Below are 17,309 nucleotides of genomic sequence, written 5' to 3' on the forward strand. Positions count from 1 at the left end.
CCCAGACAACCCATTAGTATGTGAACTTTGTTCACTGATGTTTTCCCAGTGCCTGGCACATAGTAGACAATCCATAAACTTTTGTGGCAGGTATGACCGAGTGAACAGAGGAATGAATCCTCAGGCGTGTTCTGCCGGGGGCCGGCTAATGCATGGCTTTCCCAAGAGGTAGGAGGTTCCATATTTGACTGGAAAGGTGGGAAAAAGCTGACCTCCCTTTCTGTATGTATGAATTGGCTTCTTCGATTTTTCTTTCCCTTTCCTCTTTAGGTTTACAGAATGGCACTCCCTAGTGACTGTTTTATTTCCCTGGAGCCAGAACAAGGTTAACAGAGAGACAAATTCAGTGTATTTGATGTCATCAGCCTGGACTCCAGATCAGTTCTCTTCCTGGCAACATACCCTTCCAAACATACTTTCGCCTTCTTCTTCGTCTTCTGGAAATGGTAAACAGGACTTCAGGACTCAGAGGCAGATGACACAAAGTACCACACAGCCCTAGTGACTGAACCTAGATTTAGAGTTCAACAGATCTCGAGAACAATGAAAGTAAACTTATTAACACCGTTTTTATGGTCATACAAATAAATGACCGATTCAAGTAAAAATCATCAAAACATATGTGGTATTGTGACTTTGATCAACTGTGCTGATGTACTGAAGCCTCCATAAAAACCCAGAAGGATGGGGTTCAGAGCTTCTGGGTTAGTGAACGCATGGCGGAGAGGAGAGCGATGTACTTGAAGAGGGCATGGAAGCTCGAGCCCCTTCTCACATACCTCGCCCTATGTATCCATCCGGCTGTTGACTCATATCCTTTAATATCTTTTGTAATAAATCTGTAATCTAGTGAGTTTCCTGAGTTCTGTGAGCCACTGTAGCAAATTAATCAGACCCAAGGAGGGGGGTTCGTGGGAAACTCTGATTTATAGCCTGGTGGTCAGAAGTACAGGTAATAACCTGAACTTGAGATTGGCGTCTGAAGTCGGAGGAGTTGTAACGGAGCAGGAGCTTATGGTGATTTCCCAGGACAGATCCCCCCACCCCCATATCCTCTGCCTGCTTTTTCTCTGTAGAAAAACTTTAGCTGAAGAATAAATTTAATCAGAGAAATGAGAAAAATGCAGAAATGAAGGAAAACAGTCCAACAAGATGAAATAATAGTTCAGCTATTAAACAAAGTCAAGGATCTTTAGTTCCTTCTCAAGGCTATACATCATATTCTGAGCCATATCCTTTAAGCTGTTTTGTAGATACTGAAACCCCACCAGAAGCAAGACGTTAACTACACGATGACCAGACTGCAGCCACAACATAAGCTTCTCCATCTTACACAATTCTGAGAACTCACCTCAAGGAAGTGGGAACAAACTGACCCTGGAATTGAAGATTAACTGTATTTAAAACAATCAAGATGATGCTGACCAGACCACCACGAGAACAGTTTCAAGATGATTGTCAGAGATGACTGCTGCTCTTCACGCAGCCACCCCCCCAGGCCTGTGCATTCCTGAAATTCCCCTTTAAAATCCCTTGCCCTTGATTAGCAGCGGGGATTTGTTTTTTTGGAACATGAGTCTAGCTTCTCCCCAGGATGGTCGGCTTCCTCAATAAAGCTATCTTTGTTTTCACTCAACACTTGTCTCTGTATTGGATTCTTGAGTGATGAGCAGCAGAACCTGAGTTCAGCAACAGTGTCTTAGGACTGAGCCCCTAATCTGTGGAAGATGATACTATCCCTAAGTAGATAAGAGTCAGAATTGGGTTGAATTGTAGGATACCCAGCTGGTGTCCCCAGCATTGCTTGGTAGTGTCAGGGGAAGCCCCCTCCCACCTCCACACATTGGAATTGGGACCAGAAGCCAAATAGGATGCCCAATATAGTAGCCACAAAAAAACAAAAATCAAAACAATATAGTGGCCACAAGCCACAGTGGACTTCTGGGCACTAGAAATGTGCTAATGTGACAGGAACTGAATTTTTAATTCAATTAATTTTTAATTAAAATTTATTTAGCTACATGTGGCTAGTGGCTATCCTATTGATCAGTGCAGATCTGGAAAGCGTTTTAGTAACCATTTCATTCAAGAATACATGAACAGGGCTTCCCTGGTGGCACAGTGGTTGAGAGTCTGCCTGCCAATGTTCGTGTGCCGGTCCAGGAAGATCCCACATGCCGCGAAGCGGCTGGGCCCTTGAGCCATGGCCGCTGAGCCTGCGCGTCCGGAGCCTGTGCTCCGCAACGGGAGAGGCCACAACAGTGAGAGGCCCATGAACCGCAAAAAAAAAAAAAAAAAAAAAAGATGGTCAAAGATTCTTTTTCTTTTTTACTTTAATATGTGTAGATCTGCCTTATTTCAATGCATTTTTAAAAATTCTTCTCCTAGATACCTCCTCTTCCCCTCCTTTTGTCATAAAATTTTGCAGATTAACATTTCATGCCTTAGTTCCTTTTCCCTCCATTGACTTCAGTCTCATATCCCCCTGCATCTACCAAAATATTCATTTGAAAGTCACCATGTTCGGGATTTCCCTGGTGGTCCAGTGGTAAAGAATGCACTTTGCAATGCAGGGGACACTGGTTCAATCCCTGGTTGGGGAACTAAGAGCCCACACGCCGTGGGCAACTAAGCCTGCGTGCTACAACTACTGAGCCGCGTGAAGCAAACTACAGAGCCCATGCGCCCTGGAGCCCCGTGCGCCACAACTAGAGAGAAGCCCGCATGCCGCAACTAAGAGCCAGCACAGTCAAAATATTAATTAATTATTTAAAAAGACACCATTTTCTTTCTCCTGGCTAAGTTCTTCTTGACTTTATCAAACCCAGGGGTCACTTTTTATAACAGATATTTTATACCTCTCCATGTACCATACTGAGAGAAACTCCTATTTAATTTTGCCTTTATAGGGAATTCCCTGGCGGTCCAGTGGTTAGGACTCCGTGCTTTCACTGGTGGGACCCCCAGGGACAATCCCTGGTCGGGGAACTAAGATCCTGCAAGCAAAGAAAACAAAACAAAACGAAAACAAACAAACCCAAAAAACTGCCTTTCTAGATGCATAATATTAAAACATCAACATAATGTTCTGACTATTGATGGAAAAATAAAAACAAAGTCACTTATAATAAAAAAGAATGTGTACTTCACTGTGTAAGTGTTCTGGCATGATTCTGCTTGAGGTCAAACACAAGTAGCTAAATTACCTGCTCAGCTGTAGATTGACCTTGACACAACAACAGATGCAGCGTATGTATTGGCAACTCAGATGACCTGAGTGGCATTGCTTGGAGGTGTTATGATTTTTGAAATGATGTCCCCCACTTGGCAACATCTCAACTAAAGCAGTGTTCCCTCATATCTTGATCATCATATCTCTTAGGAGTTTCAGCATAAATTAAAGCATGGAAAAATGCTCAGTGTTTATATGTAAAATAAGTTTCAGTTTCAGTTACTTATCAACAGGATTTCCACCCATCATATCTACCTGCATGAATGTCCAACAGAACATTCAAAGGTTATGGGGGGAAGTGGGGGCCGTGCTGAGTGGCTTGCAGGATCTTAGTTCCCCGATCAGGGATAGAACCCATGCCCCCTGCAGTGCAAGCGCAGAGTCTTAACCTCTGGACCACCAGGGAAGTCCCAACACAACTTTTCTCCATTGATTAGTTCCTCTTCCTTTTGACTGTTTTCCTCCCTCCCCTCTTCCCTCAGCCTTAAGTCTCAGCTCCTCAAGCAAAAACAAAAAATTCTCTCTACTTCTCCACTTTCTGAGACCTGGCTGCTCCCACCCCATTCTGCTCTCTTGCGTTTCTCCTTCCCAGGCAAGCATTGCCTCTGTTCTTTCTGTACCCCCTCACCTCCCACGATCCACTGCCATCAGACCTCTACCAACACCTCCCCACTGAAACTGTTCCCAAAACGTCACCAGTGTTCCTCCCTTCGACCAAATCTAAGGGAAGTTTTCAACCCTTAGTTTACTGGATTTCTGCTATATTTTATAGGGCTGACTACTGCTTCTTTCTTAAACTGCTCCTGTCCTTATTCATCTGGTCCTCAGACCTTTCTGGCTGATCCATCTTTTTTTTTTTTAATTGGGGTATAGTTGTTTTACAATGTTGTGTTAGTTTCTACTGTACAACGAAGTGGAGTTCCCTGTACTATACAGCAGGTTCTTATTAGTTATCTATTTTATACATATTAGTGTGTATATGTCAATCCCAATCTCCCAATTCATCCCACCCTCCATCTGGCTGTTCCATCTTGATTATTTCAAGCATGTCTCTTCCTCTCTGTAAGCACTGTGAATCCCTGGGGCTTCATCTTTGCAGTAATCTGATTTCCTCTCTGCAGGCTCTCCCAGAGAGAGTTTATCCATTCCCTTCTTTTCCTAACTACTGCTTTTTGTAGATAGATAGATAGATAGATAGATAGATAGATAGATAGTTACAGATAGATCTCTCTCTCTCTCTCTTTTTACTAGAATGATTTTGAGCAACACAGGATTTGCTCCCTCTTAATATATTGGGGAAACTTTCTATAGCAACAAATATTTCTATCCCTTATCCTTAGTTGTGGATACACATAATTCCCTTGTACTTTGTACAAAAAGAACTTGAGTCAGTTTCTTTTTTTTTCTTTTTTTTTTTGCGGTACGCGGGCCTCTCACTGTTGTGGTGGCCTCTCCCGTTGCGGAGCACAGGCTCCGGACGCACAGGCTCAGCAGCCACGGCTCACGGGCCCAGCCGCTCCGCGGCATGTGGGATCCTCCCGGACCGGGGCACGAACCCGTGTCCCCTGCATCGGCAGGCGGACTCTCAACCACTGCGCCACCAGGGAAGCCCTTGAGTCAGTTTCTTAAAGATGGATAAACTGTTTCTGCTTTTTTACCCATGAGAAACAGTGCTGTGATATGTGTGTTAATGTATGTTGCATACTCTCTAACATATAAATTGCTACAAGTGTAACTTGACCGGTAAGAGTAGGCTTTACTGGAAGATTCTCAAGAGATATTGCCAAGTTGCCCTCAAAAACAGATGATAACACATTACAGCCCACCACCTCTGTTTTCACAAGAACAGTTTCAGGAAGCCCTGAAAAGGTCATCCAGCATCTTTACTCTTCCTGTTTATGATGATAAAGTGTGTATGGTGTGAATACTTTCATTTTTTTTACTCGTAGTGAATGCAAACTTTCTTTAATGCTTATCTACCCTTCCCCTCCCTTTTTTGTGGGGAGGGGTGTACTGCACAGCTTCTGGGAACTTATTTCCCCAACCAGGGATTGAACCTGGGCCCATGGCAGTGACAGCGCTGAGTCTTAACCACTTAACAAGCCAAGGAATTCCTTCCCCTCCCTTTTTTGGTTCTTTTGTGAACTGTGTTTATATCCATTGTCAACCCTTCCATTGGAGTACTTAGGGTTTTTTGGGGTTTTTAATGAGCACTCTTTCAGTGTGACTGTATTTGGAGATGAGGCCTTTATGGAGGGAATTAAGGTTAAATGAGATTATAAGGGTGGGGCTCTGATAGGATTAATTACCCTATAAGAGACAGCAGAGGCCCTCTCACTCTCCCCCTCCCTTTTTCTCTGTTTCTCTCTCTCTTTTGCTATTATCTTGTATTTATTGCACCTGCTGCAGTGTTCCATTGAAAATGATGTATCTTTTAAAATGTGTTTTTGATACAAGTAGATATTATCATACTAAATGAAGTAAGTCAGAAAGAGAAAGATAAATACCACATGATATCACTCATATGTGGAATCTAAAATATGACACAAATGAACCTATCTATGAAACAGAATCACGGACATAGAAAACAGACTGGTGGTTGCCAAGGGGGAGGGGTTGGGGGAGGGATGGAGTGGGAGTATGGGATGAGCAGATGTAAGCTATTATACATAGGATGGATAAACAACAAGGTCCTACTGTGTAGCACAGGGAATTATATTCAATATCCAGTGATAAACAATAATGGAAAAGAATATAAAAAAAGAATGTATATCTATGTATAGCTGAATCACTTCACTGAACAGCAGAAATTAACACATTGTAAATCAACTATACATCAATAAAAAAATAAAATGCGTTTGTAAAGTGCACCTATTTAAAGAAAAACTGTTAGGCAGAATCGGATGACATGGAAAACTGTGGTGATGGTGTTGAAGTGTCTAACTTGTGGGGCTTCATGATTTAACGGGGCGGGGCGGGGGCCCAAACAAGAGTGTAAATTTCTTGCTGGAGACAAAACTAAAAGATCACTTTATTACTGGTCTTCTATCACCACCTAGTGGTAACACATAGCAACTGCCACAGAAATTCACGGACCCAGGCTCACACATGTAAACAAATAAAATAAAATACAATGAAATAAAACAAATCGAAGGAGGCATTTGTGTGCTCAGGAATGCTGAGTTATTGCTCTCTCACAAACTGCATGCACATTAAAGGCTTAGCAAAATGCAAACGTCCCACTGGGCTCTTAACTAGCCCCATATGTTGATGATTTAAATACTTCCCTGCACAATGAAAGAAACTTTTATTTTAAAAAAAGAAGAAAAGGAAAGAAATCCTGATTGTTTAGAGTAGGGACTTCTCAAGGTAAGGTTCCCAGACTTCCTGAACCAGGATCTCTAGTTTTGGGGCTCAGCCCTGTGTTTATTCTCCCCACCCTGTGGGATCCACTGATTTAGAGCAGTGGTCCTCAACCAGGGGCGATTCTGCCTCCTAGTGGACATTTGGGGATGTCTGGAGACATTTCGGTTGTCACAAGAGGCATGAGTTGGGGGCCGGAGGCCAGGACACAGGACGTCCTCCTGGGACAAAGAATCATCTGACACCAAATGTCAATAGTGCCAGGTTGAGAAAGCCCACCGATAGTACGGAATTTCCTCCACGCCCCAGCCACTGCCCCACCCTACTTTCTTACCTCTGCCAACTTTACTTATCCACCTGATGTTCATCCGTGTGCTCGACCCTGATAGGCAAGGAAGATATTCAAAATGTATAACCACTGTGTGAGCATTAACCCACCCTCGTGGGGCCCTGACTAACTGTACGAGCCCCTGCTTCTCCGTTCATCAGTCCTGCCTGCGGGTATTTGCCTTTTTAACCTTTGCTTAATCGTAAGTATGTTTCAGATTTATAATTTAGAAGAACCAGGGGGATTCCCTTTTGGCGCAGTGGTTGAGAATCCTCCTGCCAATGCAGGGGACACGGGTTTGAGCCCTGATCTGGGAAGATCCCACATGCCACGGAGCAACTAAGCCCGTGCGCCACAACTACTGAGCCTGTGCTCTAGAGCCCGCGAGCCACAACTACTGAAGCCCGCGTGCCTACAGCCCATGCTCCGCAACAAGAGAAGCCACTGCAATGAAAAGCCTGCGCACTGCAATGAAGACCCAACGCAGCCATAAATAAATAAAGTTTAAAAAAAAACATAAAAGAACAAGGGGCACAGCATAACCACAGTTGAGGGGAACACATGTACATGATGGGGAGGAAGCCAAGACGGTGAGAAATTTTCTCATATTGAGGTATGGGGAAGTCATTCTGGCTTACACATGATTTAATTTACCACCAGCCACTCTCAAAACAATATCTACTGATAGCTGCCAGCTGCAACCTTATCGTCTCAAGGTCTCCCCTGGTAACTAGGCAACCATTTCAGACCCCAGCCAATCCTTGTTTCACAAGCACACATGTTTCTTGCCAGATCCGATGATAATTCTGGACAAACAACTTGTAACATTGCGGGTTTTGCCTTTATAAGGCCCCCCCATTTTGTAGTCCAGTGGAATACAAGTCAAGTGCTTCCTGAGTCCCCATTTTGTAGTCCAGTGGAATACAAGTCAAGTGCTTCCTGAATTTGTATCTCCTGGGCTATAGTCTTCAGTTTGGCTCAAATAAAACTCTTTTCTATTCCTACTATAGATTGTGTGTGTGTGTGTGGCCTGCGGGCATGCGGGATCTTAATTTCCCGAGCAGGGATCGAACCCGTGGCCCCTGCAGTGGAAGCCCGGAGTCCTAACCACTGGACCGCCAGGAAAGTCCCTTCAGTTCTTTTCTGTTTGTTTGTTCCCTGGACAATGGTAACATCCACACCTGTGCACACTCAGCATCGCCCCTTAATGAGACTGGAGAAGATGCCTCTGTTTTCCTTACCTGTTAAATGCCAGTAATGATGGTAACCTCCTGCTAGAAAACAAAAGTGAGCAAGATGACTTACAATTGTGATCAATGCTCTGAAGGCTAGACAACGATTGGGTGAGAGAGACAGCGCGCGCCTGGCAAGGTTACTCTGCTTGGGGTGTCCACGGAAGGCTTCTCGGAGGAGGTGACATTTGACATGAGGCTTGAGTGATGTAAGGGAATCAGGTCTGTGAGAACCTGGGGTAAGAACCTGAGTCACGAAAGAGTGACCCCAGCCCTAGTGAAGGAATAAATTCTGATGGGTCTAATCCAGTCATGGAGGCCCCCATCTCCTTGCTAAGGATTGGATTGGGGTGGTTACCATGACCCAGATCTGGCCAACGGGACAGGAGATAGTGTCTGCTGAGAGAGGTGTTCAGAGGAAGTTTTCCTTACTCCTGAAATGGCTTCCTTTAGACTCTGGATGTTTCTGTGGCTGGAGAGGGTCCTTGAAACCACAGCTGCCATCGTGCAACCACCCTGAGCGGGTGGCTCCCTCTGAGGTCCGTGAGTTGCCTGCGGTTCACGGAAAAGACCACGTTTTCCTCAGACCCCTGCAGTCTGCTGCTTCTGGGGTTTCTGCTAGAAAGAATGAGGCAGAGAGGGAGAGAGAGGGTGGAGACAGAGAGAGCAAGATACACGCAGAGAGGAGAGAGGCAGACATGGAGAAAAACATAAATGGGAAGAAAAAGAAAGTTCATTTTTTTGTTTTTGTTTTGGTCTATTTTCCCTTAAGGGGGAGTGGAGGGAAACAAATAGAGGCCAGAGGAAAATAATTTGAAGAAAGGGAAAGGGCAGAGCAGGGCAGGTGAGATTGAAATGCTAAGCTGAGCCCTCCCCCCACTGCACACACACACACACACACACACACACACACACACACGCATTGAGGCATCCCATGCCATGTCTGTGTATTATACGGACATAAAAAATGAACAAGAGTATATCACAGCGTACCAAATTTTACTTATGCAGATGTGGGACCACCACTAGCAGGGACTCCTTGCTACATTGGAAAAACAAAAGGACCTTTCCACAGCCCAGCCCCCGCCTCGGGAAGGCAGTGCCTTTGTTTGTTTGCATTTACTTATCCATTTATCTCATAAATATTTATTTTATTTTTAAAATTAGTGTCCAGGGACTTCCTTGGCAGTCCAGTGGTTAAGACTCCGTGCTTCCAATGCAGGGGGCACCGGTTCCATCCCTGATTGGGGAACTAAGATCCCACATGCAGTACGGTGTGGGGGAAAAAAAAAATTTTGGTGTCCAGTTTGGTTTTATCCAAGTAATTGTGTGTGTGTGTGTGTGTGTGTGTGTGTGTGTGTGTGTGAGCTCTCTTAGCAAATCTCAAGTATATGACACAGTATTAACTACAGTGACCATGCTGTACATTACTGTACGTTAGAGTCCCAGAGCTTATTCACCTTGTAACTGAAGGCTTCTACACCTCGGCCAGCATCTCCCATTCCCCCGACCCCCACCCCAGCCCCTGGCAACCACCTTTCTACTCTTTCCATGAGTTCGATTTCTTTTTTTTTTTTTTAATAAGATTCCACATATGTATAAGTGAGATCATACAGCATTTGTCTTTTCCGTCTGGCTAATTTCACTTAGCGTAACGCCCTGACGTTTCATCCATGTTGTCACAAATTGCAGGACTTTCTTCTCAGGGCTGAATAATATCCCATTGTATGCTTTATGTTTAATTATTTAAATAAGTATACTTTAAGTCACTGGCACTTTCGGCTTCTGCGGACTAGAACCTGGGATTTCTTTAGCATCTGCAAAAGACCACAAAGCCATTTTATTTTATTTTTGGCCGTGCCAGGCGGCTTGCGGGATCTTAGTTCCCCGACCAGGGACTGAATCCAGGCCCCAGCAGTGAAAGCGTGGAGTCCTCACCACTGGACCGCTAGGAAACTCCCAAAGCCATTTTATTTTCTATCCTTTTGTAAAGACTATAAGTTTTCATTTTAATAGCAGCAAAAACATACATGATCTACTTCTTAGGGCAACTGGAGGTTTGAGCCTTTGCTCAGCCCTTCCTTTTCCAGCCATGCTGGTCTGGCATCCACCTCTGCTATGGACTCAATGTGTTTGTGTCCCCCAAATTCATATGCTGAATCCTAACCGTCAGTGTGGTGGTGTCAGGAGGTGGAGCCTTTGGTGAGTGATTAGGTCACAAGGGTGGAGCCCTCATGATGGGATTAGTGCCCCTGAGAGCTCCCTCTGGAGGACACAGAAAGAAGATGGCCATTTATGATCTAGGAAGTCGGTTCCTCCAGACGCGGAATCTGCTGGCGCCTTGATCTTGGACTTCCAGCCTCCGGAACTGTTAGAAATAAACGTCTGTTGTTCATGAACCACCTAATCTATGGGTATTCTGTTATAATGGCCCGAAGGGACTAAGACAACGCCTCTACCCTCTTCAGGTCACAGATGCTCCCTCCCACCTGGGTGAGGCGAGAGGCTGTTGCCATGGAAACCAAGGCTGGCAGCCCAGGAGGAGGGGTCGGGGAAGGGACAGAAGGAGCCCCAGAGACTGAGATTTCCCGGGTTTTGCAGACTTTGTGCGATCCCAATCACAACCTATCCACGCAGGAGGTGCGCAAGGTATGAATACAAAATAGAGAAACTCTGCAAGCGGCTTTGCCTCTCCAAGCCCCAGCTTCCTCTTCTAGAGCACAAACTACAAGCATTCCTTGATCATGAGGTTGGTGTGAGCATAAAACAAATCATCTTATACAGTGCTCAGCACCAGATCTACTCCTTTTAGCCTGTGTTCCTCCAAGTGGAGCCCAGAGACCACGTGCTTCAAGGCACTTGGCTGGAGGGGGGCTGTTGTTAAAAATGGAGAATCCTGGGGTCCCTAAAACTAAGGAGGCAAAAGCTTTTCCTCTTCACTTGTTTAAATGTTTTAAGAAGTTAATTTATTTTATTTATTCATTTTTTTTGGCTGCATTGGGTCTCCATTGCTGTGTGCAGGCTTTCTCTAGTTGCCGGGAGCAGGGGCTACTCATTGCGGTGGCTTCTAGGCGCACGGGCTCAGTAGTTGTGGCACACAGGCTCAGTACTTGTGGCTCATGGGTTCTAGAGCACAGGCTCAGTAGCTGTGGTGCATGGGCTTAGTTGCTCTGCAGCATGTGGGATCTTCCCGGACCAGGGCTGGAACCCGTGTTCCCTGAATTGGCAGGTGGGTTATTAACCACTGCGCCACCAGGGAAGCCCCGTATTCATTTTTAAAATATCACCCTGCTTCATTTTCTTCAGAGCATGTGCCCATATCCAGAATGAGTTTTGAAAATTGGTTCATCTGCTAATGATCTGTCTTCCTGCACTATGGTGTGAGCTCCAATACAGCATAGAGCCTGTCCTATTCCCCAGGGTACACCCCCACCCCCGATCCTCCCACCTAGAGCGGGTCTTACAGCTTAGCTAATCTTCAGTGTATTCTTTTTTTTTTTCAGTGTCCATAATTAAAGTTTTATTGGAACACAGCCACACCAAGTAATTTCCATATTGTCTGTGCCTGCTTTCCCCTTACAATAGCGAGAGAACTATGGGCCACAAAGCCAAAAAAATGTACAACCTGGCCCTTTTCAGAAAGTGTTTGCTGATCCCTAAAAACAGAGAATAACAGAGTCAGACATGCTTTACAGGGGGTAATCTGGGAGGACTTCTCCACGGAGGTTAGGTTGAAGTGGCAAAGAGTCAGGAGGCATTTGGGACAGTCTGAATGTGGGTGAACCGATCAAACCAATGTTAAATATCTTGAGTGTAAATTTAACTCCTCTAGGTACCCCATACAGGTGGACTCCTACAGTATTTGTCCTTTTGTGACTGGTTTATTCCATTTAGCATAACGACCTCAAGGTTCAGTCATGTTGTACATATGTCAAAATCTCCTTCCTTTTTAAGACTGAATAATATCTTATTATATGGATACATTACATTTTGTTTACCCATTTATTAGTCGATGGACACTTGGGTCACTTCCATGGGTCAACTTTTGTGAATAATGATGCTCTGAGTATGGGTGTACAAATCTTCAATGTATTCTTGTTGAAAGGGTGGAAATACCAGAAACTTATTTTGAAAGAGGGCAGATCTATGGGATCCTAAAGTCACAGGGAAGAGTCCCTGCCCAAGGTGGTAAGGGAGAGGGACAGAGGGAGCTGGCGAACTGCAGAGTAGCTGCGAGTGAGGTGGTCATGGCTGGGATGGAGACATCAGGTGAGAGAACGCCTCCATCCAAACCTGGACCAGCCAGAAGAATGACAAGTGGGTAGAGGGGCAGTCGGAGGTGCCCCTCCCCCCGTGGAATCAGCTCACATATTCTCAGCTACTTCTGACCTGAGGGACAGGGCAGGGACTACATCTCAAACGAGCCAGGACCAGGCCAGAAACGCAAGAACAAAACTCCCCCTATTCCCGCCCCTTGGTTCAGTGGCTTCTGGTTAAGCCATTGCGCTTTGGCGCCAAATATTCACCAGTAATTGAGGTCAGCTGTCAAAAGAGGGTGCAGGTTTATTTCCACGTTTATTTCAATCCATTTTTTTTTCCCCAAAAGAGGGAAATCTGTCCCCAGAGGGGAAACACATAAACTTAGAGAAGAAGGCAGGGGAGCGAATTCCACCCACTGCCTACGTGTCATGGCGCCAACACAGCAGCAGGGCCCAGGAGCAAGAGCTCCCAAGGTTACATTTACAACCTGGCTCCACTACTTAAGGAACGTGGGCCGTTGCCCAAATGCACTGCTGCCTCTGAACTTCCATTTCCTCAGGGATATTTCTTTCAAAAATTCGTGGAGTCCTTGCTCTGCCAGTCAAGGAGTCCTCAAGGAGCTTATGTTCTAATGAGGAGACAGAGAGTAAATATGATAAAATGAAATATACAGGCTGTTAGTGTTGGATGTTAAGGAGTGTCAGTGCCCCAAGCCAGAGATCACCAGGAAGACACCTATAGTTGAATACGTTGGTTATTGTTAAAATGAGGGAAAAAGCACACAATAGGAAACTGTGAGTAAGATGGTGTTAATAAAACTATTATAGGATTTGGATTTGAGTTGGGGATTTTGAGGAGAGCTTACGGAAGCTGGGCTTTGTTCTAGATTGTGTGCCATCAGGAAGTGAGGTTATTTCTATGACTGAGTTTCTTAATAAATCTTCTGGAGAAGGAGGGTCCGCCAGAGCAAGGCTAAAGTTGTAATTGGTTAAGACGCAGCATCAGCCGGGAGAGAGGACTGTTTGGTCATTTTCGTGGCTTAGATGATGTTCATGTCTTGTCTGTGTTCAGACATGATTACAGAGTGGTTGTGTTCTGTCTTGATCTATAACGATTACTGAGTGGCCTTTTCTGAGGTTGATGTTCCGTGAGAACACTTTTTTTTTTTTTAATTGAAGTATAGTTTTGTTTGTTTGTTGTTTTTGTTTTTGCTGTGTTGAGAATAGACTCAGGAGGACAGGATAGAGGTTGGGAAAACAGATTGGGGTTGGAGGGTTCTTGAAATCATTCAGCTAAGAGCTGTTGGTGTCATGGACCAGGGCAGTGACATTGGTCATGGTGAGGAGTTGTTGAATTTTTAGATATATTTTTAGATGAGGATTGGACCTGATTTTTCTGATGGACTGGCTATGGGATGTGAGAGAAGGAATTGAAGATGGATCCCAGGTTCTAGGGTCTGGGCAACTGGAGAAATGAGATACCATTATAGGAACAATGCAGGAGTTGTTGGTTGAGTGGGTGAGGGTGGACATCAGTGGCTTAGTTTTTTTTTTTTTTTTTTCGGTACGCGGGCCTCTCACTGTTGTGGCCTCTCCCATTGTGGAGCACAGGCTCCGGATGCGCAGGCTCAGCAGCCATGGCTCACGGGCCCAGCCACTCCGTGGCATGTGGGATCCTCCCGGACCGGGGCACGAACCCGTGTCCTCTGCATCGGCAGGTGGACTCTCAACTACTGCGCCACCAGGGAAGTCCAGTGGCTTAGATTTGAATTTATTATTTATTTATTTATAAAATTATTTATTTAATTTATTTATTCTCAACCACTGCGCCACCAGGGAAGCCCAGGATTTGTTATTTATTTATTTTTCTTTTTTGGCTGCACCCTGTGGCTTGTGGGATCTCAGTTCCCCAACCAGGGATCGAATCCGGGCCCTCAGCAGTGAGAGCACGGAGTCCTAACCACTGGACCACTAGGGAATTCCCTGGATTTGTTATTTTGAGACGCCTGTTAGATGCTCAAGTGAAGATGTAAAAATTGCAGATAGAGGGCTCCCCTGGTGTTGCAGTGGTTAAGAATCCGTCTGCCAATGCGGGGGACACATGTTTGAGCCCTGGTCCGGGAAGATCCCACATGCTGCCAAGCAACTAAGCCCGTGCGCCACAACTACTGAGCCCGCATGCCACAACTACTGAGCCCGCTTGCCTAGAGCCTGCGCTCGGCAACAAGAGAAGCCACCGCAATGAGAAGCACACACACTGCAATGAAGAGTAGTCCCCGCTCACCGCAACTAGAGAAAGCCCGCGCGCAGCAACGCAGACCCAATGCAGCCAAAAATAAATAAGTTTTAAGTATAAGTATGTGTCAATATTGCATGAGACATACGCTGAAAAAAATTACTTTTTGTGGGGAGAACAAATTTCTTGTACATAAAAATTCCAAGTAATTTATGTAGATACTCCACCCCCAAGGAGGTGGAGCATAGCTCTTTACTTTTTAAGAGCAGGTGACTTCCTTTGAAAGAGTATAATATGGAAAGGGAGAAAAAAAGAATAACTTTACAGTAGAGAAACCTGACACACCTCATCCTGGTAGTAACCAAGGTTACCAAGAGTAAACTTGATCACAGTATGTACTCATGATACGGTGTGATAAAAGTGGTACTTTTCCTCTGGTCTTCTTCCACAAAACCCATAACCCTAGTCTAATCACGAGAAAAATATCAGACAGCCCTAAATGAAGAATATTCTACAAAATACCTGACCAGTCCTGAAAACTGTCGAGGTCATCAAATACAAGGAGAGTTTGAGAAACTGTCACAGCCGAGAGGAGCCCAAGGAAACATGATGAAAAAAGGCAGGGACTTCCCTGGCAGTCCAGTGGTTAAGACTCCACGCTCCCAATGTAGGGGGCAAGGGTTCGATCCCTGGTCGGGGAACTAAGATCCTACATGCCGTGTGGCGTGGCAAAAAAAAAAAAAAAAAAAAAAAAAATGTACTGTAGGGTCCTGGATGGGACCCTAGAACACAAAAAGGGCATTAGGTAAAAACAAAGGAAATCTGCATAAAGCATGGACTTTTGTTGATAATATTAGTTCATTAATTGTGATAAGCCATATTAATGTAAGATGCTAATCAGAGGGAAACCAGGTGCAGCCTCTACGGGAGCTCTGTCTACTGTCTTTGCAGCTTTCCTCCAAAGTGAAATCTATCTTAAAATTAAAAGTTTATTCAAAATTAGTAGTTGTTTATCTGAAATTCATATTTAACTGGGCACCCTGTATTTTCACAACTCTATTCTGAGTTATCTAACTCAGTTATGCATTTTGGAGCCATCAGTGTGCTTGTGATCAAAGCCAGGAGCCTGCATGTGGGTCACCAAGGGAGTGAGTGTGATTAAAGGATACAGTGTCAGATGTTGGTGGGAATGAAAACGGGTGCAGCCACTGTGGAAGACAGTATGGAGGGTCCTCCGAAAACTAAAGATAGAGCTGCCATAGGACCCAGCAATCCCAGTCTGGGGCATATATCCAGACAAAAGTATAGTTCAAAAAGATACATGCATACACCCCTATGTTCATAGCAGCACTAGTCAAAATAGCCAAGACATGGAAACAACCTAAATGTCCATCAACAGATGAATGGATAAAGAAGATGTGGTACATGTATAAAATGGAATATTACTCAGCCATAAAAAAGAACGAAATAATGCCATTTGCAGCAACATGGATGGAACTATGATCATACTAAGTGAAGTAAGTCAGAAAGAGAAAGACAAATACCATATGATATTGCTTATATGTGGAATCTGAAAAAAATAGTACAAATGAACTTATCTGTGAAACAGACTCGCGGTCATAGAGAACAGACTTGTGGTTGCCAAGGGGGAGGAGAGCGGGCGAGGGATGGACTGGGAGTTGGGGATTAGCAGTTGCAAACTATTATATATGGGATGGATAAACAACAAGGTCCTACTGTATAGCACAGGGAACTATAGTCAACATCCTAGGATAAACCATAATGGAAGAAAACATGAAAAATAATATATATATATATGTATAACTGAATCACTTTGCTGTACAGCAGAAATTAACCCAACATTGTAAATCAACTATACTTCAATAAAATAAATTTTTTTAAAATTGAAAAAAAAAATAGTGCCAGGAGGTGGAAACACAGCTAGAGGAGGTGTTAGGTGTGGTGTTCGGTGTTTGAGCAAAGTGTTTAAGGGCGTCCATTCACTGCTGTGTGACTCACTCTCTCTAAGCCTCAGTTTCCTCACCTGTAACATGCAGTTTAGAATTGTGCCTGCCTTTTGGGCTCCTCTGGAGGAGAAAAGGAGATGACCTTGATAAAACATTTAGCATCCCATCCGGTGCACAAAACCCAAACAATGGAAGTTAACGTTTACCCTCATTTATCAACCCAATCTTCTTTACGGATATGCCTCTACATATGCACATACATACATGTACTTAGGTAATATGAAATAGATGTTTATTTATTTTAAACATTTTACTAGTCCTATTTAATTTATTTACTTTTGGCTGCATTTTTGGTCTTTGTTGCTGCATGCGGGCTTTCTCTAGTTGCGGTGAGGAGGGGCTACTCTTTGTTGTGGAACATGGGCTCTAGGCACCCGGGCTTCAGTAGTTGTGGCATGCGGGCTCTAGAGCACAGGCTCAGTAGTTGTGGAGCACGGGCTTAATTGTCCCGCGACATGTGGGATCTTCCCAGACCAGGGATCGAACCCATGTCCCTTGCATTGGCAGGCAGATTCTTAACCGCTGCACCAACAGGGAAGTACTGAAATAGATGTTTATATTTTCAAAAACAGGGTACACATTAGGTAACGTGAAATGTTTCACTCCTGTTGACTACATTAGGGAAATTGATT

The 17,309-nt window shown here is 44.5% G+C and overlaps 1 protein-coding gene across 1 annotated transcript in view; it reads right to left on the bottom strand.

The window, feature by feature from the left end:
- The window catches only part of LOC115848071 (zinc finger protein 264-like), an 81,555-nt gene that overhangs the window by 56,630 nt on the left and 7,616 nt on the right, over window positions 1-17,309 (bottom strand). The gene's annotated exons all lie outside the window — the stretch shown is intronic.

The sequence above is a fragment of the Globicephala melas genome, chromosome 19 (assembly GCF_963455315.2).
Source record: "Globicephala melas chromosome 19, mGloMel1.2, whole genome shotgun sequence".
Lineage (NCBI taxonomy): Eukaryota > Metazoa > Chordata > Mammalia > Artiodactyla > Delphinidae > Globicephala > Globicephala melas.